Genomic DNA, 24,746 nt, shown 5'->3' on the forward strand with positions numbered 1-24,746 from the left:
GTCGGCAGTGCATCTATGTGGGATGATGTTTCCACACCGGTATTTTCACCGAGCCCTATAAAAAATCTCAAACTTCAGAAAATCGACGTGAAGTTCTTGTTGAAGAGGCCCCGACGACCTCAACCGAAGCCCTTCGAATAGGAATACTTTCGAGCGAGCCAGGCGTTTTTACGGGGCTCCAAAACATGCCGGTGTTTTTTGGGAAGCGTCGATGTGGGTGTTTTCTCTCACTATGATCCTAATAAAGCTATTGGGAGCACTATTAGAAGCGTCGGTGGAGATGCTCCCGTCGCGTCCCAATGCGGCCCCCAAATCGCTCCGGCTTGAGAGCTTGGGGGATGTTTGGGCATGTCGTTGCCCAGTCGCGCCACCATTTATAGGCCCCAAAACAATAAAGATGCACCCAAAAAAAAAAGTTTCATTCAAATTTGATTATATTTTACAAGTTTGAATGAAAACAGCTAGATCATCTAACCCTAGCCTACTGGCCACCCGGCGGTGCGTTCGACGGCCCCGCTCGTCGTCGCCTCCCCTCCGCTGCTACTCGTGCGCCGCACGCCGCCTCTCCCTACGGAGCGTGACGAGAAGACGCCACTGCTCGTTCGCCGCGTCGTCGCCTCCCCTCCGTAGCTGCTCCTGCTGGAGGGAGAGTTCGACGCCATGGCGAACCCGCGCATCGTTGTCCTCCTCGCAGGCACGGGTGACGTCCTTCAGCTTCTACTACGACTCGAACGACTCAACGATCGCCAGCTGCTGCGTCGCCTGCTCCTCATGGTCTGGCCCGTTGCATATCGCTTCATATTCAGCAATATTGTTAGTGCAAGGTGTAGATAACCTGATGGAGAAGGAGTATGTTGCCCCCCGAGGCGACACGAGTAGCATGCCGATGCCACAGCCATCTTCACAGACCGATCCATCGAAGAACATGGTCCATGCACGCACGGATAGTGTCGCTACGTCCGTGTTTATTCGCTCAGCAATAAGATCAGCCAGTGCTTGTCCCTTGACTGCTTTCGCAGGTTGATACCGGATATCAAATTCCGATAGAGCAAACATCCATTTGCCGAGTCGGCCTTTCAATACAGGAGCCGACAGCATGTGCTTGATGACATCCGATTTGCAGATGACGATGATTTCTGCTTTCAGCAAGATGTGCTGAATCTTGGTGCAGGTAAAGAACAGGCAGAGGCACAACTTCTCGATCTCGAGGTACCTTGTTTCCGCATCTAACATCCTTCTGCTGAGGTAGAAAACCACTTTTTCCAGACCATCATAAACCTGCACCACTACTGACGCGATAGAGGTATCAGCTACTGACAGATAAATGTAGAAGGGTCTGTCTTGCTGTGGTGGAACCAACACAGGTGGCTTCGTCAAGTATTCCTTAATATCGTCAAATGCTTTCTGTTGCTCTGCCCCCAGCGAAACTCCTCATCAGACTTGATTTTGACCAGTCCCATGAATGGCTCGATTCGTCCTGACAGGTTAGAGATAAACCTTCTGACGAAATTGATTTTGCCAATGAGACACTGGAGCTCCTTCTTCGTGGTGGGTGGCTTCATTGTCCGCACCGCCTCTTGACTTTTCAGGCCGATCTCAATTCCATGCTCATGGACCAGGAAACCCAAGAACTGACCGGCCGTCACACCAAAGGCACACTTTTTTGGATTCATTCTTAGTCCGAACTTCCTAGTTCGGTCGAGGACTGATACGTCTCCAACGTATCGATAATTTCTTATGTTCCTTGCTACTTTATTGATGATACCTACATGTTTTATACACATTATATGTCATTATTATGCATTTTCTGGAACTAACCTATTAACAAGATGCCGAAGTGCCAGTTCCTGTTTTTTGCTGTTTTTGGTTTCAGAAATCCTAGTAACGAAATATTCTCGGAATTGGACGAAATCAACGCCCAGGTTCCTATTTTGCCCGGAAGCATCCAGAACACCCGAGAGTCGCCAGAGGGGGGCCACACAGGCCCCAGATGATAGGCCGGCGCGGCCCACCCCCTGGCCGCGCGGCCCTATGGTGTCGTCGCCCCTTCGACCTTCTGACGCTGCCCTTTCGCCTATATAAAGCCCCTGCATCGAAAACCCTTACAGAGGAAGCCACGGTACGCGAAACCTTCCAGAGCCGCCGTCATCGCGAAGCCAAGATCTGGGGGACATGAGTCTCTGTTCCGGCACCCTGCCGGACGGGGAAGTGCCCCCGGAAGGCTTCTCCATCGACACCGCTGCCATCTCCACCGCCATCTTCATCATCGCTGTTGCTCCCATGAGGAGGGAGTAGTTCTCCATCGAGGCTCGGGGCTGTACCGGTAGCTATGTGGTTCATCTCTCTCCTATGTACTTCAATACAATAATCTCATGAGCTGCTTTACATGATTGAGATTCATATGATGATGCTTGTAATCTAGATGTCATTATGCTAGTCAAGTGAGTTTTACTTATGTGATCTCCGGAGACTCCTTGTCCCACGTGTGTAAAGGTGACAGTGTGTGCACCGTGTGGGTCTCTTAGGCTATATTTCACAGAATACTTATTCACTGTTATGAATGGCATAGTGAAGTGCTTATTTATATCTCTTTATGATTGCAATGTGTTTTGTATCACAATTTATCTATGTGCTACTCTGGTGATGTTATTAAAGTAGTTTTATTCCTCCTACACGGTGTAATGGTGACAGTGTGTGCACTCGTGTTAGTACTTGGCGTAGGCTATGATTATGATCTCTTGTAGATTATGAAGTTAACTATTGCTATGATGGTATTGATGTGATCTATTCCTCCTACCTGGCGTGAAGGTGACAGTGTGCATGCTATGTTAGTACTTGGTTTAGTCGTGTCGATCTTTCATGCACTCTAAGGTTATTTAAATATGAACATTGAATTGTGGAGCTTGTTAACTCCGGCATTGAGGGTTCATGTAATCCTACGCAATGTGTTCATCATCCAACAAGAGAGTGTAGAGTATGCATTTATCTATTCTGTTATGTGATCAAAGTTGAGAGTGTCCACTAGTGAAAGTCTAATCCCCAGGCCTTGTTCCTAAATACTGCTATCGCTGCTTGTTACTATTTTACTCACATTATCGCTGCGTTACTACTGCTTGTTTACTTCCTACAATATTACTACCATCAACTGCACGCCAGGAAGCTATTTTCTGGCGCCGTACTACTGCTCATATTCATTCATACCACTTGTATTTCACTATCTCTTCGTCGAACTAGTGCACCTATTAGGTGTGTTGGGGACACAAGAGACTTCTTGCTTTGTGGTTGCAGGGTTGCTTGAGAGGGATATCTTTGACCTCTTCCTCCCTGAGTTCGATAAACCTTGGGTAATCCACTTAAGGGAAACTTGCTGCTGTTCTACAAACCTCTGCACTTGGAGGCCCAACACTGTCTACAAGAATAGAAGCACCCGTAGACATCAAGCACTTTTCTGGCGCCGTTGCCGGGGAGGAAAGGTAAAAGGTACTCACACTCCGAATCTCGGCTACTAAGCTATTCTCCGGCGTCATTGTAAGTACTCGAAGCTATTTCCTTTAGACTCTGCAATTGCGACATTTGGTTTCTTGTTTACACTAGTTAGGCATAATGGAAAGTAACAGTGAGCTTTTATTTCTATTTCCTGATCTAAGACATGGATGGTTTGATGCGAAAATTAAAAAACCCATGGAACATATTAATATGAATGCTTTGAACACTATTGTTGCTAATGCTATGGAAAATTCTAAGCTTGGGGAAGCTGGCTTTGATGAGCATGATATTTTTAGTACCCCAAGCATTGAGGAGAAAAATTACTTTGATGATACTATGCCTCCTATATTTGATGATGAGAATAATAATGATAGCTACTTTGTTGAATTTGCTCCCACTACAACTAATAAAATTGACTATGCTTATGTGGAGAGTAATGATACTTTTATGCATGTGAATAAGAATGCTTTATGTGATACTTATATTGTTGAGTTTGTTCATGATGCCTCTGAAAATTATTATGAGAGAGGAAAATATGGTTGTAGAAATTTTCATGTTACTAAAACACCTCTCTATATGCTGAAATTTTTGAAGCTACACTTGTTTTATCTTCCTATGCTTGTTACTTTGCTCTTCATGAACTTGTTTATTTACAAGATTCCTATGCATAGGAATCATGTTAGACTTAAATGTGTTTTGAATTTGCCTCTTGATGCTCTCTTTTGCTTCAACTTCTATTTCTTGCGAGTGCATCATTAAAACTGTTGAGCCCATCTTAATGGCTATAAAGAAAGAACTTCTTGGGAGATAACCCATGTGTTTTTTTTACTACAGTACTTTGTTTTATATTTGAGTCTTGGAAGTTGTTTACTACTGTAGCAACCTCTCCTTATCATGTTTTTGTGCCAAGTAAAGTTTCTATGTCAAAGTTGATGTTATATTTGGGATCGCTGCGCAGAAACAGCATTGCTGTCTGTCACGAATCTGGGCACAAGTCTCTGTAGAAAATTCGAAAAAATCTGCCAATTTACGAGCGTGATCCTCAGATATGTACGCAACTTTCATTAGTTTTGAGTTTTTCCGTTTGAGCAAGTCTGGTGCCATTTTAAAATTCGTCTTTACGGACTGTTCTGTTTTTGACAGATTCTGCCTTTTATTTCGCATTGCCGCTTTTGTTAAGTTGAATGAGTTTCTTTGTTCCATTAACTTTCAGAAGTTATGTGCAATGTCCAGAAGTGTTAAGAATGATTGTGTCACTTCTGAACATGTGAATTTTTGATTATGCACTAACCCTCTAATGAGTTTGCTTGAAGTTTGGTGTGAAGGAAGTTTTCAAGGGTCAAGAGAGGAGTATGATATACTATGATCAAGAGGAGTGAAAGCTCTAAGCTTGGGGATGCCCCCGTGGTTCACCCCTGCATATTCTAAGAAGACTCAAGCGTCTAAGCTTGGGGATGCCCAAGGCATCCCCTTCTTCATCGACAAAGTATCAGGTTCCTTCTGTTGAAACTATATTTTTATTCTGTCACATCCTATGTATTTTACTTGGAGCGTCTGTGTGCTTTTATTTTTGTTTTTGTTTTGTTATATTAGTTCTCTGAATAAGTTCATCCTTGTGTGGGAGAGAGACACGCTCCGCTGGTTCGTATGAACACATGTGTTCTTAGCTCATAATATTCATGGCGAAGTTTCCTCTTCGTTAAATTGTTATATGGTTGGAATTGGAAAACGCTACATGTAGTAATTCTAAAATGTCTTGGATAATGTGATACTTGGCAATTGTTGTGCTCATGTTTAAGATCTTGCATCATATACTTTGCACCTATTAATGAAGAAATGCATAGAGCTTGCTAAAATTTGGTTTGCATAATTGGTCTCTCTAAAGTCTAGATAATTTCCACTACAAGAAAAGTTCTGATAGACAACGTCTCAAAATCGTCCGCTAAGGGGTATTTTTCGTCGCCTATGGGCCTAACCCGACGATATGGGTTCTGTTGTGGAAACTGCGTCAGGCAAAGTCCAACGACGATTTTTTCGGTCCGTCGCTTAGCGCCCGTCCGCCACGGAAAATCGGACCGTTGCGGAAGTGTTTTCGGGAGCCCGTTGGATCGCCGACGTCATGCAACCGACACGTGGCAGACGCCGTTAATCGCCGCTTAACGGCGTTAACCTGCTGAAACCCCGTGGTAGATGGTAGGCCCACACGAGGCCCGCCACGTCTTAAGCGGGTCGGCCGGATGACATAGTTTGACCGGTCAACTATATAGCTGGGCTGGTCCATTAGTTACGTGGGCCGGGCCTAACCTCTAAGGTTGACTGGTCAAAACTTAAATGGGCCGGCCCATTTAACATGTGGGGTCCACCTTACAGCAACTGGGCCGGCCCAAGAAGCAAGTGGACCGGGCCAAAAACACAGGTGGGTCCCACTTTCCTGTTAAAGGGCCGGCCCATTTAGTGTGTAGGGTCCACCGTATAGCAAGTGGGCCGGGCCAAAAACACAGGTGGGTCCCACTTTCCAGTTAAAGGGTCGGCCCATTTAGTTTGTGGGGTCCACCATGCAGCAAGTGGGCCGGCCCAACAAAATAGTGGGCCGGGCCAAAAACAAAGGTGGGTCCCACTTTCCTGTTAAAGGGCCGGCCCATTTAGTATGTGGGGTCCACCATATAGCAAGTGGGTCGGCCCAAGAAGATAGTGGGCTGCCAAAAACACAGTGGGTCCCACTTTCTGTTAAAGGGCCTACCAATTAGTATGTGGGGTCCACCATATAGCAGTGGGCCGGCCCAACAAGATAGTGGGTCGGCCAAAACACAGTGGGTCCCACTTTCCTCTTAAAGGGCCCCATTTAGTATGTGGGACCACCATATAGCAAGTGGGCCGGCCCAACAAGATAGTGGGCCGGCCAAAAACACATGTGGGTCCCACGTTCTCGTTAAAGGGCCGCCCAACTAGTATGTGGGGTCCACCATATAGCAAGTGGGCCGGCCCAACAAGATAGTGGGTCGGGCCAAAAAAACAGTGGGTCCCACTTTCCTCTTAAAGGGCCGGCCCATTTATTATGTGGGGTCCACCAAAAGCAACTGGGCTGGCCCATCTAATTAGTGGGTCACCCGGTAGTTGGTGGGGTCCACCTTAAAGCAAGTGGGCCACCCAATTAGTGTGGGGTCCACCGTAAATCAAATGGGCTGGCCCAAGAAGTAAGTGGGCCAGCCCGTTTAGTTGTCGTTTATATGCCTCATAATATGCGCTTTAGGATTTTGCGGGCGAGCACATATGTGATTTCGCTTAATTGGGCCGTTTAAGGGATGGGAATTCGTGATTTAGATATCGAGAATATTTACGCAGCATTGATTTACGTCGGATAGCCTCACTTACCACAAGCACCAAAGAAAAATGCGCGAAAGAACTATAAAAACTAACTAAATATTACATCACCGCAAGGCATTGAAAAAAATATTACGTAACCCAGAGAAATTGAATGGTAATTAAACCTAGCAATACAATGAAGCGATCCGGCAATCTTTTAAGTTGTCCATGCAGCACCTATATCTGAAACAAAGACATTACAAGTTAAGACAAAGAACAATGGAAAGGCAAAGACACTACAATATTGTTTGGCAAAGAATTTGGAACTCATCATTTCGTCGTTATAACAAGATCATTGTAATGCGCACAATAAGCAAACAAAGAGTGCATGCCGCATACCAACAGCCAATATAACAGAGCATGTTAGAATGAAACAAATAGACTTACTGCTGTCGAGTCCCATGCAAACCAACATGTTCGTGGAGTACAAAATTGGCATGAACAACATAGTAGCAAAGTGCTATAAATTTTGTAACAACGATCGAGCAAGATGAAGTTATGATGGCTACATCTACAGAAAGGTGGAATGTAAACCAAAAATAGAAGTTACGATGGCAAAAGCTAAAGAGGAGGGAATGTGAACCAACATGTGCCAAGTGAACTAAATAATACTCCTGAACTTATAGTGAAGGGGATGCAAATCAAGATGTTTCGGGATATAAACTTGTAATGAGCAACACATAGAGGATAGTTAATGCTTGAGCTTAGGATGGACCAGATACAGAATATAGTGGGATCACCTGTGAACTTGTATAAGAGGGAATGCAAACCAATATGTTCAGCTTTCCATATGTGAGCGTCATGCCAAGTCAGAGAAACAAGTCAATAATGCAGCTTTTGAAGAACAAGATGGCACGCAAAATTATTATCTAGTAGTATGACAAGTTTATTTGTACTACAGGCTAGATAGCAGAGTGATAGCATGCCAAACTAAGTCCTTACTTTGTTAGCTTACAATGAACTAGATACAAAACAATGGCATCACCTACAGGGAATGCAAGCCAACATGTTCATGGAGTAAAAAATTGGCACAAACAACATAGTAGCAGGCCATAATTTTTGTAACAACGACTGAGCAAGATAAAGTTATGATGGCTAGATCTACAGAGCAGGGAATGTAAACCAAATATAGAAGTTACGATGCCAAAAGCTATAGAGCAGGGAATGCGAACCAACATGTGCAATTACTTAAAATTGGCCATGAACTAAATTATAGCAGGATGTTACTATAATACCTACAGTATAATTTTTGTAACAACGACTGAGCAAGATAGAAGTTATGATGGCTACATCTACAGAGCAGGGAATGCAAACCAAAATGTTCAATCGCTTAAAGTTAGCAATGAAGTAGAAAATAGCAAGATGTTACGGTCATAGCTAGGAATGAACTAAAAGAGCTTCAGACAAACAAGCATCTAAACCCAGAACATGGCGCTAAAACAAGGGACTTACATTAGGAGAAGCACTCTGTGGGAGTCACAGCAGATCTTCCTGGGGTTGATAGATCCGGTGATGAAGTACGCTACATGTGCTACTTGGGGTTGGAGAGACGGCCATTACACTTCATGGTTACTCATCTCATCTGCAAAAACGTAACGGCGCGTCGTTAGCACAAACAGATTCCCCCAAGATTAAACAAGAACTTGCAGGCAAGCAATAGAAAAGCGACAGTAGAAGAGTTTAGATCATGCACGGCGCCGGTGAAGCAGATCCGGTTCATGCACAGCGGTGTCGGTGAGCAAGATCCGATGCGGTGGACGACGGATCCGGCGAAGCGGCTCCGGTGGGGTGGACGATACCGCAGCTGTAGCGACCCAGGAAAAATCCCCAGATTAGATTTTGTTTGTTATTTTCCTTTTATGCATAATCATGGCATCATGCATCTCTCACCTTGCATATTTTGCGAAAAGCCAAAAATATTTGTAATAACCCTATTTTGATTTCTCTTGTATGGTTAAATAAAAACGTTCCTCTACTCTTTTCTTATTTTAACAAAACCCGAAACAAAGATAATTGTAATATTTTAGACAAACTAGTTTTACTAAAATATGGTTTGAAAATGTTGTCCGCTCCCGGTATCTTTCTCTTTTCTTAGTATCTTTCTTCCCAGTTTTGACATTCTTTTCCATTCCTTTGATCATCTATCAAGTGTAAAATTTCCCACATTTCTTTGATTAAAAACGTACTTGCTAACTAGCTGGTCAATTCTCTGTTTCTGGAAACGACCGAAGCTGAGTCTCTTTTTCCTGTTCTCCTCCTCACGATGAGAGCGTGAGCTTTATGGCTCACGTCACCTGCGTGCGCGCCGTGCCCGCACTGGCTCCTCTTGATATTTTCCTTGGAATCCCTCCACAGCCACACAACGCAACCCGCCTCCACCTACTCCTTCCTCCTTTCCCCTTCTCCACGGCAAGAAACCAGAAGAAAAACACCATGGCCGCATCTCACAGAAACGTTGAACGTGTCGTCGCCTCCGACCACCCCTCGCCGAGCTGAAGCCACGGAAAGATGCGCCACGTTCTCCTCTACCTGCTCGTCCAAGGAATCGAGCCGGGGCTCGTCCAATCAAGCATACGGTCGCCGATTCCCCGCAGCGTTCGTCATGCTTCTTCTCCGATTCCGGCCGCCACACCCTTCTCCGGCCTTCGGCGTCTGCACCATCAGCTTCCTGGTGAAGTTCCCGTTCCCCTGGACCTCTTCTTCATCCCCGTCTTGCTCTGGTTCGATCCAACGTCGGTGACCGTCTCTTTTATCCGCAGGACCACGCCGCCGGCAAGGCTCCGGTGACCCCCTGGCTTTGGCTCCACCACCATCTGGTTCACCTCGTCGAGGCGCCCCAGCGCTCCATCTCCTGCGTCCCGGTTTGTGCCGAATCCATTGATCGGTGCTCAACCAGAGCTCACCTCCGCCATGGATGTTTTGTTCCCCAGATCTCCGCCTTGGCTTGGTTCAAAACGTTGCGTGACATGGACTTGACACGATCAGACATGTAGCATAGTGGTTCGTCTCTTGATCCTCATGCAACAGATCACGTGGTCAAATCCCAGTAACAGCAACTTGATCCTACTTTTTGTTCTTTGCTTGTTTAACCAGATCCAGCGCCTATTGGGCCTAGGCCCATGTTCCCGCCAGCTTCTTCGACGCTGAGCGTGCGTCAGGCCTCTATCCGCTGCTCAGGTCCGGCCCTGTACCAGCCCTAATCCCTCTATGTTTGTTTTATTCTTTTGCAAAACTTGTAAAAATCATATCTCCTAATCCGTAACTCGGATTAAAATGTATTTTATATGTTTTCCAATCAGAAAAATGTGAGGAACAATAATATGCCATCCATGCTTGCTGTTGCATCATGCATCATATAATTTCGTGGTAGTTTGCATTATCACCTAATATGTAACATATGGAATATGTGGGATACTATATAAATGTTGTCCCGGTTCCATTTAAATTTGATGTAGCTCACCCCTGCCATGTTTGCTATGCTAATCCACCCTTAAATTTGTCGGTAGAAAATGCAACTCCAACTCTAATTTGATTGTACGGGGTTCCGACTTCGTTTAATTGGATAAGTTGCATTGCACCATCATTGCCATGTCATACATATCATCATGAGCATGCTGATTCTTTTGCCGTAGTAGTAAGACTTGCATCCGCTGTTTGTTCCAGCATTTGCTTCTTCCCGGATAGGATCGCGAAGTGATGTGGTGAGATACGCCAAGTTCTCCGGATGTTCCTCGGCAAGCTTTAACAGGCAAGCATTTCCCTATACTCCTGTCCCTGCAGGAGTCGCTCACCTATTTTATTTTGCCTTCTCCCTCATGCTATCCTTAAGTTGCGTTCTTGTCGCGTGTCCCTTCCACTTGTTACCTCAAGCAGCCTATATTGCCTCCACCAATCTCCTACAGCTATTGTTTGGTTTCGGGTCTGCCTTGCGAGTCGTAGTGCATGCTAGTGCTGTTTATATCTCGTTACCGTTATTGCTATCTTATCGGGTTATCTGTTGGAAGTTCATGACACATGGTTTATGGATATATCTGTTGAGGGTATCATGGTTACTTTAATTGTTAAGCGGAGGCATCAGTGAGTCAGTTGCTCGTTTTATGACGGCTCACTTGTGTTTCTTTAAAGCTTAGGACCCGAGTTCCTGTTATCTGTTCCGAGACTGAGCGCTCTAACCACACGTGGGTATGTTTATTGGGTCTCCCCTCGACCACTACCGGAATCTTCAGCTTTGTCCAGTGGCCACAACTAGTTTGCATGTTTTACCATTTGTTGTTCGCGTGCATGCCAGCCTGTTACTTCTTTATCTTTGGGAAGCCCCTGGGTGCCTTGTATCCCTTGTTTCTGGTATGCACGTATAGGTCGCGGAGCCGCTGCGAAGTGGTTTATCGCCCCAGTGTGTGTTTAAACCACCTAGTACGCCGGCGCATAGCCTAGGTCCGTTTCGAGATACGGCCGGACTTCGATACGGGTTCAACTTAGTTAGGTGGCTTCCTGGACATTGTTGTAGTGAAGGAGAGTGCGAGCCGTGATATCCACCTGTCGTAAGTGGAACGATCGGTGCGTGTGGGCACATTTGGGCACCCCTGCAGGGTTACAATCTTATCGATAAGCCGTGTCCGCGGTTATGGACGACTTGGAGCTGTATGACTCGACCATAGACAACTTACACCTGTTGTTTCAATACTAATAACCTGCATAGTAAGATAGAGCAACTTAAATAATAACTGGCTAAAACTTGTCAACCGTGTGAGTGCCCTTGTAAGTACTTCCTTGCGAGGGGGGAACACATCGGCTGTGTTATGTTTGTAGAGTATAGAACTGTTAGTTATGCGCTCTCTCACCTTCTCTGTTTAGACGAATGTTGTAGAGTGTCTCTATAGGTTTTTAGTGCTTGCGCGCTGCCGCTTAACCCCACCATATTGCCTATGACGTTCCTCTTGCGTCCTCTAAGTCCCCTGCGTGCCTCAAGTACAAAGGACGACTGGTTGACGAATGCTTATACGTCTTGAAGTCTTGTTAAGTACGAACCCGTACTTATTGCTGCTTCTACGGGACATAACCGGGCAGGTATGAAGATCGATGTGATGAAGACGACGTTAGCAAGGTTACCCTTCCGTCTTGGCCTGGGCAGGGTTATGGACGCCGCTGGTTATCTTCAGGACTCTTAGTCCAATTTGTATCTTGTCCGTACTCGGACATATTTGATCTTCTGTATGAGTTGGATCTTTGTATTGTACATTTGTATCTTGGCTCGTTGGAGTCGTTGTTGTAATATATCTGTCTCTTGTGGGCTCTATTGTAATCCTGTTGTAATGTTACCGCTCGTGTTAATTCCTTCGGCATCACGTGTGTGATCTGTTCGCGCACGTCGTGTCGGAGGGCGTCTCAGGATCGATATCGTGCGGATTTCGGCGGATTCGCTGGGATCCTCACGGTACCGGTTCCGGGGGCGTCACAAGTTGGTATCAGAGCATCAGATTGACGGTACCCCACTAGTCCAGCCTGTAGGATAACCTTGCCAACGGTCGTTGTGTTTAGAGTGTCCAAACCTATTTTCTAAAATTCGTTGGATAGTTCTGATTAGCTCTAATTTTTCTCCTTACCTCTATTCTTTCGCATCTTACCTATGCGAGTTTTGAGTCTTCTCTCTTATCTGAGTTTTTCTGAGTCTTAGGTCTCTACGCGGGTTGGACGACCTTTGCCCCTCACCTATTAGGTCCGATCTTTAGAGGTCTCGACGAAAGCGCATCATCGCCAGCGGAGCAACAACCCTTGTTAGTGGTGTCGAGAAGATCAACACTTCGACAGAACAAGGTTCCACGCCAAGGTCGGGTGTTTGTCAACATGGTACAAGAAGAGTGGATAGTTTAACCAACTCCCCCTTGGCTTGACGTGGAATCTCGGGGCGAGATTCCTTGTTAGTGGTGTCGATTGTAGCGACCCAGGAAAAATCCCCAGATTAGATTTTGTTTGTTATTTTCCTTTTATGCATAATCATGGCATCATGCATCTCTCACCTTGCATATTTTGCGAAAAGCCAAAAATATTTGTAATAACCCTATTTTGATTTCTCTTGTATGGTTTAATAAAAACCTTCCTCTGCTCTTTTCTTATTTTAACAAAACTCGAAACAAAAGATATTTGCAATATTTTAGACAAACAGTTTTACTAAAATATGGTTTTGAAATGTTGTCCTCTCCCGGTATCTTTCTCTTTTCTTAGTATCTTTCTTCCCAGTTTTGACATTCCTTTCCATTCCTTTGATCACCTATCAAGAGTAAATTTTCCCAGATTTCTTTCATTAAAAACGTACGAGCTAACTAGCTGGTCAATTCTCTGCTTTGGAACCGACCGAAGCTGAGTCTCTTTTTCCTGTCCTCCTCCTCCTCCTCACGATGAGAGCGTGAGCTCTCTGGCTCACGTCACCTGCGCGCGAGCCGTGCCCGCACTGGCTCCTCTTGATATTTTCCTTGGAATCCCTCCACAGCCACACAACGCAACCCGCCTCCACCTACTCCTTCCTCCTTTCCCCTTCTCCACGGCAAGAAACCAGAAGAAAAACACCATGACCGCATCTCACAGAAACGTTGAACGTGTCGTCGCCTCCGACCACCCCTCGCCGAGCTGAAGCCACGGAAAGATGCGCCACGTTCTCCTCTACCTGCTCGTCCAAGGAATCGAGCCGGGGCTCGTCCAATCAAGCATACGGTCGCCGATTCCCCGCAGCGTTCGTCATGCTTCTTCTCCGATTCCGGCCGCCACACCCTTCTCCGGCCTTCGGCGTCTGCACCATCAGCTTCCTGGTGAAGTTCCCGTTCCCCTGGACCTCTTCTTCATCCCCGTCTTGCTCTGGTTCGATCCAACGTCGGTGACCGTCTCTTTTATCCGCAGGACCACGCCGCCGGCAAGGCTCCGGTGACCCCCTGGCTTTGGCTCCACCACCATCTGGTTCACCTCGTCGAGGCGCCCCAGCGCTCCATCTCCTGCGTCCCGGTTTGTGCCGAATCCATTGATCGGTGCTCAACCAGAGCTCACCTCCGCCATGGATGTTTTGTTCCCCAGATCTCCGCCTTGGCTTGGTTCAAAACGTTGCGTGACATGGACTTGACACGATCAGACATGTAGCATAGTGGTTCGTCTCTTGATCCTCATGCAACAGATCACGTGGTCAAATCCCAGTAACAGCAACTTGATCCTACTTTTTGTTCTTTGCTTGTTTAACCAGATCCAGCGCCTATTGGGCCTAGGCCCATGTTCCCGCCAGCTTCTTCGACGCTGAGCGTGCGTCAGGCCTCTATCCGCTGCTCAGGTCCGGCCCTGTACCAGCCCTAATCCCTCTATGTTTGTTTTATTCTTTTGCAAAACTTGTAAAAATCATATCTCCTAATCCGTAACTCGGATTAAAATGTATTTTATATGTTTTCCAATCAGAAAAATGTGAGGAACAATAATATGCCATCCATGCTTGCTGTTGCATCATGCATCATATAATTTCGTGGTAGTTTGCATTATCACCTAATATGTAACATATGGAATATGTGGGATACTATATAAATGTTGTCCCGGTTCCATTTAAATTTGATGTAGCTCACCCCTGCCATGTTTGCTATGCTAATCCACCCTTAAATTTGTCGGTAGAAAATGCAACTCCAACTCTAATTTGATTGTACGGGGTTCCGACTTCGTTTAATTGGATAAGTTGCATTGCACCATCATTGCCATGTCATACATATCATCATGAGCATGCTGATTCTTTTGCCGTAGTAGTAAGACTTGCATCCGCTGTTTGTTCCAGCATTTGCTTCTTCCCGGATAGGATCGCGAAGTGATGTGGTGAGATACGCCAAGTTCTCCGGATGTTCCTCGGCAAGCTTTAACAGGCAAGCATTTCCCTATACTCCTGTCCCTGCAGGAGTCGCTCACCTATTTTATTTTGCCTTCTCCCTCATGCTATCCTTAAGTTGCGTTCTTGTCGCGTGTCCCTTCCACTTGTTACCTCAAGCAGCCTATATTGCCTCCACCAATCTCCTACAGCTATTGTTTGGTTTCGGGTCTGCCTTGCGAGTCGTAGTGCATGCTAGTGCTGTTTATATCTCGTTACCGTTATTGCTATCTTATCGGGTTATCTGTTGGAAGTTCATGACACATGGTTTATGGATATATCTGTTGAGGGTATCATGGTTACTTTAATTGTTAAGCGGAGGCATCAGTGAGTCAGTTGCTCGTTTTATGACGGCTCACTTGTGTTTCTTTAAAGCTTAGGACCCGAGTTCCTGTTATCTGTTCCGAGACTGAGCGCTCTAACCACACGTGGGTATGTTTATTGGGTCTCCCCTCGACCACTACCGGAATCTTCAGCTTTGTCCAGTGGCCACAACTAGTTTGCATGTTTTACCATTTGTTGTTCGCGTGCATGCCAGCCTGTTACTTCTTTATCTTTGGGAAGCCCCTGGGTGCCTTGTATCCCTTGTTTCTGGTATGCACGTATAGGTCGCGGAGCCGCTGCGAAGTGGTTTATCGCCCCAGTGTGTGTTTAAACCACCTAGTACGCTGGCGCAACAGCTAGGTCCGTTTCGGAGATACGGCCGGACTTCGATACGGGTTCAACTTAGTTAGGTGGCTTCCTGGACATTGTTGTAGTGAAGGAGAGTGCGAGCCGTGATATCCACCTGTCGTAAGTGGAACGATCGGTGCGTGTGGGCACATTTGGGCACCCCTGCAGGGTTACAATCTTATCGATAAGCCGTGTCCGCGGTTATGGACGACTTGGAGCTGTATGACTCGACCATAGACAACTTACACCTGTTGTTTCAATACTAATAACCTGCATAGTAAGATAGAGCAACTTAAATAATAACTGGCTAAAACTTGTCAACCGTGTGAGTGCCCTTGTAAGTACTTCCTTGCGAGGGGGGAACACATCGGCTGTGTTATGTTTGTAGAGTATAGAACTGTTAGTTATGCGCTCTCTCACCTTCTCTGTTTAGACGAATGTTGTAGAGTGTCTCTATAGGTTTTTAGTGCTTGCGCGCTGCCGCTTAACCCCACCATATTGCCTATGACGTTCCTCTTGCGTCCTCTAAGTCCCCTGCGTGCCTCAAGTACAAAGGACGACTGGTTGACGAATGCTTATACGTCTTGAAGTCTTGTTAAGTACGAACCCGTACTTATTGCTGCTTCTACGGGACATAACCGGGCAGGTATGAAGATCGATGTGATGAAGACGACGTTAGCAAGGTTACCCTTCCGTCTTGGCCTGGGCAGGGTTATGGACGCCGCTGGTTATCTTCAGGACTCTTAGTCCAATTTGTATCTTGTCCGTACTCGGACATATTTGATCTTCTGTATGAGTTGGATCTTTGTATTGTACATTTGTATCTTGGCTCGTTGGAGTCGTTGTTGTAATATATCTGTCTCTTGTGGGCTCTATTGTAATCCTATTGTAATGTTACCGCTCGTGTTAATTCCTTCGGCATCACGTGTGTGATCTGTTCGCGCACGTCGTGTCGGAGGGCGTCTCAGGATCGATATCGTGCAGATTTCGGCGGATTCGCTGGGATCCTCACGGTACCGGTTCCGGGGGCGTCACAGCAGCTGAAGCGACTGCGGTAGACTGCTGGATGAGTATATGGTTTCGAGGTTCGGCGGGGATGATCCAGTCCGGTTGATGACGGCGTCGATGAAGCGGCTCCGGCAGACAGCCGGATGACGAGGATCGCGAGGGCTCGGGTAGGCCAGGGAAGTCCGGCGGGGATGTTCCGGTGCGGTGGTCGTGGAGGTGGGAGAGAGAGGGACTTGGGAAGTTCCGGTGGGTGGTCTCAGAGGAGAGAGTGAGGGAAATGAATTTTTTTTCGGGGAGTTTTGGAGCTAGGGAGGTGGTGATCGAAAAAAATGACGGGTAGACCCCCCACCAACCGACTTATGCATGGACATTGTTGTCATCTTTACGAGGGTAGAATGGGAAGTTAGAGGCGTGTGAAATATTTGTATTTTTCGAGCGGGAAGTTTTGCCGCTGGAATGAGATTTCGAATTTGGCTATAGTCCAAGTAATACAAAAATATGAGACCGTACTAGTACGGTCAAGTGTCACATCAAGTCATCATCACGTTGAAAATCGGTTACCACGAGCATAATCATGATATATCTTGAAAATCAATTTTGAAAAGCCCTTCTGAAATATTTCGGGATTGGTACTAGGAGATTTTGCAGCTTGACTAAGTAATTTTTTTTCTTCGAAAAGGGGATATGACCCCAGCCTCTGCATCGTGGTGATGCACACGGCTTTTATTAATAATCCAGTCGCAACAAAAGTATGTTTTTTTTGCAAGGAGCAACAAAAGTATGTTGTACAGATGGTCCAAGTAATATATACTCGTGATTGTAATATAAGGCCAGGGGTAGACCGGAACCATATCCTCTAACGTAGAGATGACAAGTCAGGTAAGCACAGTGCTTAAGTAGTGCAAAACGTAGAAGAAAAATCAGGAAAATGTAACAAATACTGTACGTATTTACTGTAGCAACCACTGTATATTTTTACTGTATAAAAAATCGTATAAATATTTAAAAAAGATAGTCATAATTTTGATTGTTACTAATTATCGTAAATGCATATGGCTTACATATATTATGGAAGTTAATTTAGATCAAATTAGACTTAATCATGTAGATGTGGAGAAGGAAAATTAGAGAGGTGTAGCTTACCCGACTTGTCTATTGCACGTTAGAGGATCTACTTCCGGGGTAGACCATGCTACTTAGACTACTCATAGTGGGAGTAACTAAGGAGTATTAACATAGAGCTGGTTGTGGTAACTAGCTATGTTACCATAACACTTTTCAAGATAGAATGAGTCTACATACTAACTAAAACAATCATGCATGATAGTACTACATCTAAGTTACTATGCATTATGAAGGTAGTAACATAGAGTAGTGTCATATGCATGCGGAAATTCAATTTGGCTCCCGGGTGCATATGCTCCCTCTACCAAAAAATCATATTTTAAAATGTCGAAAAAAATTAGCAAAAAATTTACATGTACATATTCATAATATATGTTCGTTCGTCAAGTTTCACGAAAAACCAATATTTTTTGTGGTCTATGTAAAAAAGAGAAAACTTATCTTGTGAAAAGCATTATTTTTAGTACTGTGTTTTATCTTTTTACACACGTCACACGACAAGTCGCAACTTTTTAAGGGCGTAGCACGAGAAGATGTACATGCGAATTTTTTGTTTCATTTTTTTTGAAATTCAAAATATGTGTAAGATGCATTTCAAAATGGAGGGAGCATATGCTCCTATGTTTCAAAACACCAGTCCCGCATGCGCATGACACTACTATACGGTCACATCAAGTCATAATCACAACCAAAATCAGTTCCCATGTACAAATATTTTGGATTTTATTGGCGGGAGATTGTAGCGCTTGACAGATATTTTCAATTTAGCTGGCGCTAAAAAATACTGTACTAGCAAAATTGGTAGCTTACTGTAGTACTGCCTCCTTTCAGGGATACAAGGACAAGGACCAATCAACTAAAATAATGTATGAAAATGGTCACCAATGGGCCAACTAATAGTTATACTTTTCCCATGCAGCGCAATATAAAAAATACTACAAATCAGATTAAACCTTGATTAAATATTGGTGCATCCAATCCATTCAGTTTTCATTTAATCCACATCACCAAGGAAACAACCACCAGGTACATAACAAGTGCGAGATAGAAGCACCAACAAAATAGTTCGGCATCACAAACCCTTTCACACAACCAAGGGACACCTTTGGTATCGGTGTTCACTGTGGTATTCAGCATCTCCCACACTTTCTCAGGATGTTGCCCAGGTGGGCTTGACTTGCTTCTAATCCTGCAGTTATACGGTGGATGACTACTCTTTGTGCAGCCACTATTGCTCGTTCCTCTTTGAGTAGTTCCTCGAGAACATAAAAAGACAATGACTTGGACCTCAACCTGCGCTTGGGCTTTGACTTGGACTTGGACCTCGACAAATTAGTTGTGAACCCAGCATTACGCAGGAATGTGTTGTTGGCTATACCATGACATTGTAGTACCTTGGAAAATGAATTCAGACATTCTTCCTGGGTTTTTTCTATACCATCTTTCTTTGGTTTTTCCAGCTCCACTTTCATGTCGATCGAGGAGTTTTCAGTTGTTACACATGTGTAAGAGAAGAGATTATAATGTGAAGACATGTGTATGAACTACCTCTAATAATCCTACAAACTGGCATGGCTGATTACCGCATATACATTTTAGTAAGAGCATGTTACATCATATTGACATGTCTTCTATTGCTCACACGTAATAGCAGGACTATAAAAATATGCATGGATCCATGTGTAGAATTCGTAATGTGCATGATATTGCTGAGAAGTATATAAGTGAATTGTACTAGCCCTTTCCAGCAGTTCAGACATTTGGTTGTGTTGGCTAGTGCATGAAGCTTGACAAATATGACAAGATATTTCTGAATACAATTGAAAACCATAACTGACATTAGTAGAGAATACTTACAATAACACTCTGTGCAAAATGTCCAGTCAAACCATTTCTGCTCGTCTGGCACACCTTGAATTGCTCAAGTAGACTCATCTCTCTGTCTGTACTCTCACAGTATGCTTGCCTTGCCTTCTGATATTTTCGCAAGAGAAAATATAAATTAGTTTCACAACCACGTCACATGCCGACATGCGACAATTGAAAGTTTTCAAAAAAAATATAAATAAAACAGAGACATCAATTTACGATGTATATTGTGCATCTATAAATTCTAAATGATTTACTAATTTAAATATAGTTGTACAGATAACATTCCTTACCATACAGTAGAGGTGTCCAATCAAGCTACGAGATCCTGTACGCTGTTGTAAACGTACATTATTACGAGCACGCATGTTACTTCGAGCGATGAACTACAAATGAAGACTTGTGAGACACATGCTTAAAAAGGAATCAGTAATGTGATCTTGTCTCACTGTCTTCACGTAACATACCAAATTCTTTTGAGCAGACCAATACTCAACAAGATCACACCATTGATCATCGGTCATCCGTAGTATAGGAGAGGTTGTTGGAATATCGCTAGGAGTCCTCCCGAGCAAAGTATCTCATCTTTAGCCTATGGCGCTCTGGCGCAACGCCGAAGAGAATATGCTCTGATAACACTGATTACATTCTTCATCTCATCATCAAATACAAGACATGTCTGTTTACAACAATGGGAACCGTTCATGTGTTAGATAGCTAGCCAACAGAAAGCTAGAGGGAATGTGAACGAGCAACATGGTATTGTTTACGAAAATGACTTACATGTAACATGTGCGATGAAACCTTCAAAATGAGAAGGGGTGTTTACGTGTTGTTTCCATGATGGAAAGATAGGAATTTGAGTCACGACAAAAACGCACTTTGTGATCGATGCTATATTAGATGATTCTTGTGGATCCAAAGTGGCCTTCGATACCTGCTATAACTGATGTGATGGGAAATCTTGTTCCCATTCGGGCAATCTTATTTTTAAGTGATTTCAAAGTCGTTGGCCCCCTTCGTTTTCTTGGTCGTGGTGGAACCGCAAATTTAAGCATTACATCAAGCTATCAAGGTATTTATGTAACGGAGCATGTAAGGGAACACGTACCTAATTCGGCCCCACCATCATCTTTAAGGAAGAAGTTGTCTCAGCAGGACTAAATGTCACGGGCGATCGTGATTAGTTAGGTGTTGAGAACCTCTTTGTTGAAACTGGTCTGCTGTGAATTGTTCTTGGGTAAGCTGGATTGGCAATTGGGTGGGGAACATGTGGTTTGGTATTTGCTCCGTCTACAGCTTTTAGACCAACCGATGTGGGGTTAGGTCGAAGCTTTTTATGTTGGTGTTTCGCATTACAATATTTTTTGCCTGGTCATCATTTTCAACTAGATTAGAGTGACTCTGAGTCTGAGACCTTGTTTTTACTCTGTTCACTGCATTTGTTTGTGATCTGACATGACCAGCTTGAACCCTTTTTATTTTTAGGTGAGCTGTCAGATATTGATCTTCTTGTTGAACTATGTTCTTCACCTTGTTGGTATTTGAAACGTCCTTACGTGAAGTCCCTGATGCCTGCCAGAGATAAACGGTACTTCAATCAACAAAATCATATACATGCTTGATACGATTATGGAACATAAGAACAGCAAGCCAAGACATGATGAAACATATGTTATTATTATGTGTTAACTGAGCAGATGATAATGCTATAACTTGGGCTGGGTTGGACAGATACATCACAGTTATTGAAGATGCAACAATAATGCCAATGAAAAGAGCGAGCAATCACCTTGGGTGGTGGAGTAGGGTGCTTGACAAGGGCATCCTCTTTACTCAGGTCTCCCTCAGACTCTTGTTCAGTAGGATCAAGTTCTGAATAAGAAAATGATTGTTATCGATGGAGACAGGAGAGGTGTTTGATTGTTCACTGGTGATGCCTATATTTTCTCTCCGGCCCTCTTTGTACTCTACTACAGTATCTTTAGCATGCATTAGAAAAAAATGCTAACGAGATTTATCATGGAACTTTGAGTAGAAGCAAAGAGAAGGGCAAATTAGTAGTAGCAAGTAGATGATAGCTCAAAAAGGAATAAAGCGTAGATCAAAAATAAATGATTTCCCTGTGCATGCCAATTGATGATTACAAGATTTATAAACATGCGGTTTAATAATGTCGACTAATCACTCTGCAGCTTGACTTCTACTACGGTCATACCAGATAGCACCAAACAGATTGTAGGAAAAGTAAACTTGAAACCCCAGATCGCACGAAACTGATGTTCGGAAATGAAATGCATAACGGAAGCGGCTAAACACCAACCTTCGCATGGGGAGTGGACGGCTTTACGCTTTGGTTTCGCGCGGTGGACCGGTTGGGCGCGGGGTCTACCCATTTCACCGTGCGGTAGACCAGGGAGTCGGGAAGCAGATCCGACGCAGCGGCGGAGGTGGACGGCGTCCCTGAGCAGGATCCGGCGCGGTGGGCGTCGGCTACGGTGGAGCACAAATGGTGCGGTGTGCGCCTTCGTAGGGGAAGCGGCTCCGGCTTGCTTGACAACGTCTTCTCGGACACTACGGCGTACGGTCGTGGAGGCTGTGGTGGCGAAGGTGGGACGGTGGTGCATCGCCGTCGTCGGGCGAGATGCTCCGATTCGGTGTGTGACGCGTGAGAGATGTGGGATTCGGCGCTGTGCCGGTGGTATGTTTTAATGGCTGGGGTGAGATTGGCCTTGGCCAAGAGAAGAACCGCTGGGGACGTTGTTGATGAAAGGATAAGATCGGAAATTCGAACATTTGAAAATTGGAGGCGGCAACCCGAGCTATTTTCGCCGCTGTTTTGGCGCTTCGTTGAAATGGTTTGGTGGATGCGCGAAAAAAAAATGGACGCGGTCCGACCCCATCAAGGTCTCATTTGTAAGCATGGGCGGTACGGCAGCCATCCTACCTTGATTTTTAGTGAATATCCATCCATTCATATATATGTGTTTTTTTCTGAATATTTGAGTACTTAAAACGGACTTCATATGACAAAGTTGCGCCTATTTTAGTGAACACTGCGTGGAGCCGATTTCGAAAACAAAACATGGACTAGGTACCAAAAAACATATATAGACTCGTTCTCCGCATTAAAAAGATTGATGTATCATGGATCTTAGTATATGTAAAATAACCTTGAGCTATTCATTATCATACGCGTAGAATTGAAGACTTCAGATATTTCTTTATATTTGAAAGAAACGCCATGTTTCATCCGACAACATTTATCATCTCATTGAGTTGGCGCTGATTTTATATGTGGTGACGAAAACAACTGAGGCTCCTTTGATTTATAGGATTTAGATCCTACGGGAATTATTCTACACTATTGGTTATATTCAAAGGGAACATATCCCATATGAATCTTGTACTACAAATCCTATATGAACAAAACATTAGGTCATCCCTCATGGAAAAATCCCTTTGGTACAATCAAAGAAACTCATATTCCCATAGGATTCAAATAGACAAGATGTACATACGTTTTTCCTATCCTATGACTTAAAGGACTCCTGAAATGGCTCGACAACAAAGATCATAAATTCCGAGTTGTGCATCGAGCAAAAGATATTGAAAAAATTCTTGATCGATCCAATTACAAAATGATTTTCAAAAGAACTAAAGTTTTGCCATTACATAATTGGTATGTATATAGGTTCTACTTATAATAAAATATGTTTTGGTTTATTGGGATTGCGTTAGAATTACATGCATCACAATGTCTCGGGACTATTTCGGTATTTACCTCTTCTTTTAGAGTTCGCCCTATCTAAGATTATTTCCGACATTCGCCAATGTTTGCAAGGAATGGCATGCGATCGATTCCCACCTGTTTCATAAAAAATGAAGAAAAAAAAGTGAACTTGTGGCTATAAAATGATAAGCTTGAATTTTGATATGTTTTTTTTAAAAAAAACTAGCTTCAAAATATGGCCTACCATTTTATATAAAAAACCATGGGTCTTAACAAAAATGCCCAAGGTAAAATGTGCATTAACATTTTGGGGAAAGGTGCAATAAGATTTCATTTTATTGTGGGAAACAAATTGTTGTTGTTTTTTTGCCTTTTCTGAATAGCTAAAAAGGTGTCATCTTTTTTCCATACATTCCATAATGTCATAGAACATAAGCATCCGGTGTCCAGATATAGCAACAATTCAGTATAAGACAATACTAACATAGTTTCCATAAAGTACTGCTAACACATAAGAAAACAAAAGATCTAGATGATGACCCAAGAAACATCCTTGTATATAATAACAATCTATTGACCATATGGCGGCTTTTGCATCACCCTATCAAAATCATCTGCCTTCAAGCACGAGAGCAGAATGTCGACATGTGCTTCAACATGTTCCAAGATCCTCTTGATGATCTCATGGATATCTGCATCAGCCGAATAGGAATCAAAGTTGTCAGCCACTAGCTTCTGATAGAAAGAAACATCAGTGTTGAAGGCGTCGATCTTAGGAGTCCCCACATTTCATTACTTGCAAGACCAAGATGATCAAATTCCCTTTACTTCATAAGAATGTCTGGATCGCTGACACGATCGAAATCTTTGCTAGTACCCTCCTTTGGCCGAATTCAAATTTGCATCAGATCTTGGTGCCCATGCCTTTGGTACATGTGGGTAATTTTTTGCCAATATGTCGTGCATTGCACATAGCGTCCTACTGTACAGGGGTATTTCTACATATCTTCTTCCAAATATAATTTAATTTATTTCGGGTTGGATTCAATTTGTTTCAAAATTGTCTGATATACCATTTGTATTGGTAGGAGATGCAGCTTTGAATTTTAATCATTGTTTCTAGGTGCCACACTTGCAGAGTGCAGTCAAAGATTTTATCCAATGTTTCATGTCTTGACAAATCCTTTTCGTAATGGAAGTTGAGACCCCGACCTCTGCATCAAAATGATGCACATGGAATTTTTTAGTATGGTATTCAACAAAATATGATAAGATGCAAAAATCAAACCTTGGACAAATATGACACATGCTCACTTGGGTAGAAAGCCAATCAAACTGATACAAATTACATTGCAGAGTCCTTGCATGTTAAACTATATATTGCCAAACACCACATATATTAAGGGATACATATTAATTTCGATACTACTACTTTTACGATAGAAGATTTGTAACTACAAACGTTGTGGGTTGTGGCTGCCCTCCTCAATCTACTCACTTGTCTCATCGGCAACCGTCTCCACCTCTCTACATGCACATATGGGTACAACTTCTTCACACCCGAAGAAGATTACTTGTTTCTGTCATGCTCCGCCACTTGTAGTAGGT

At 43.9% G+C, this 24,746-nt stretch overlaps 2 long non-coding RNA genes across 2 annotated transcripts; both read left to right on the forward strand.

Annotated features, from left to right (window-relative positions):
* The first annotated feature begins 9,110 nt into the window (after positions 1-9,110).
* LOC127300736 (uncharacterized) lies at positions 9,111-11,255 on the forward strand. Its single transcript, XR_007851531.2, has 3 exons — positions 9,111-9,849; positions 9,943-10,026; positions 10,513-11,255. It is a non-coding gene; the product is annotated as an uncharacterized lncRNA (long non-coding RNA).
* Positions 11,256-13,396: 2,141 nt separating this feature from the next.
* On the forward strand, positions 13,397-16,245 carry LOC127300735 (uncharacterized). Its single transcript, XR_007851530.2, has 3 exons — positions 13,397-13,981; positions 14,075-14,158; positions 14,645-16,245. It is a non-coding gene; the product is annotated as an uncharacterized lncRNA (long non-coding RNA).
* Positions 16,246-24,746: the final 8,501 nt, after the last annotated feature.

This window comes from Lolium perenne, chromosome 5 (genome assembly GCF_019359855.2).
Source record: "Lolium perenne isolate Kyuss_39 chromosome 5, Kyuss_2.0, whole genome shotgun sequence".
Taxonomy (NCBI): Eukaryota; Viridiplantae; Streptophyta; class Magnoliopsida; order Poales; family Poaceae; genus Lolium; species Lolium perenne.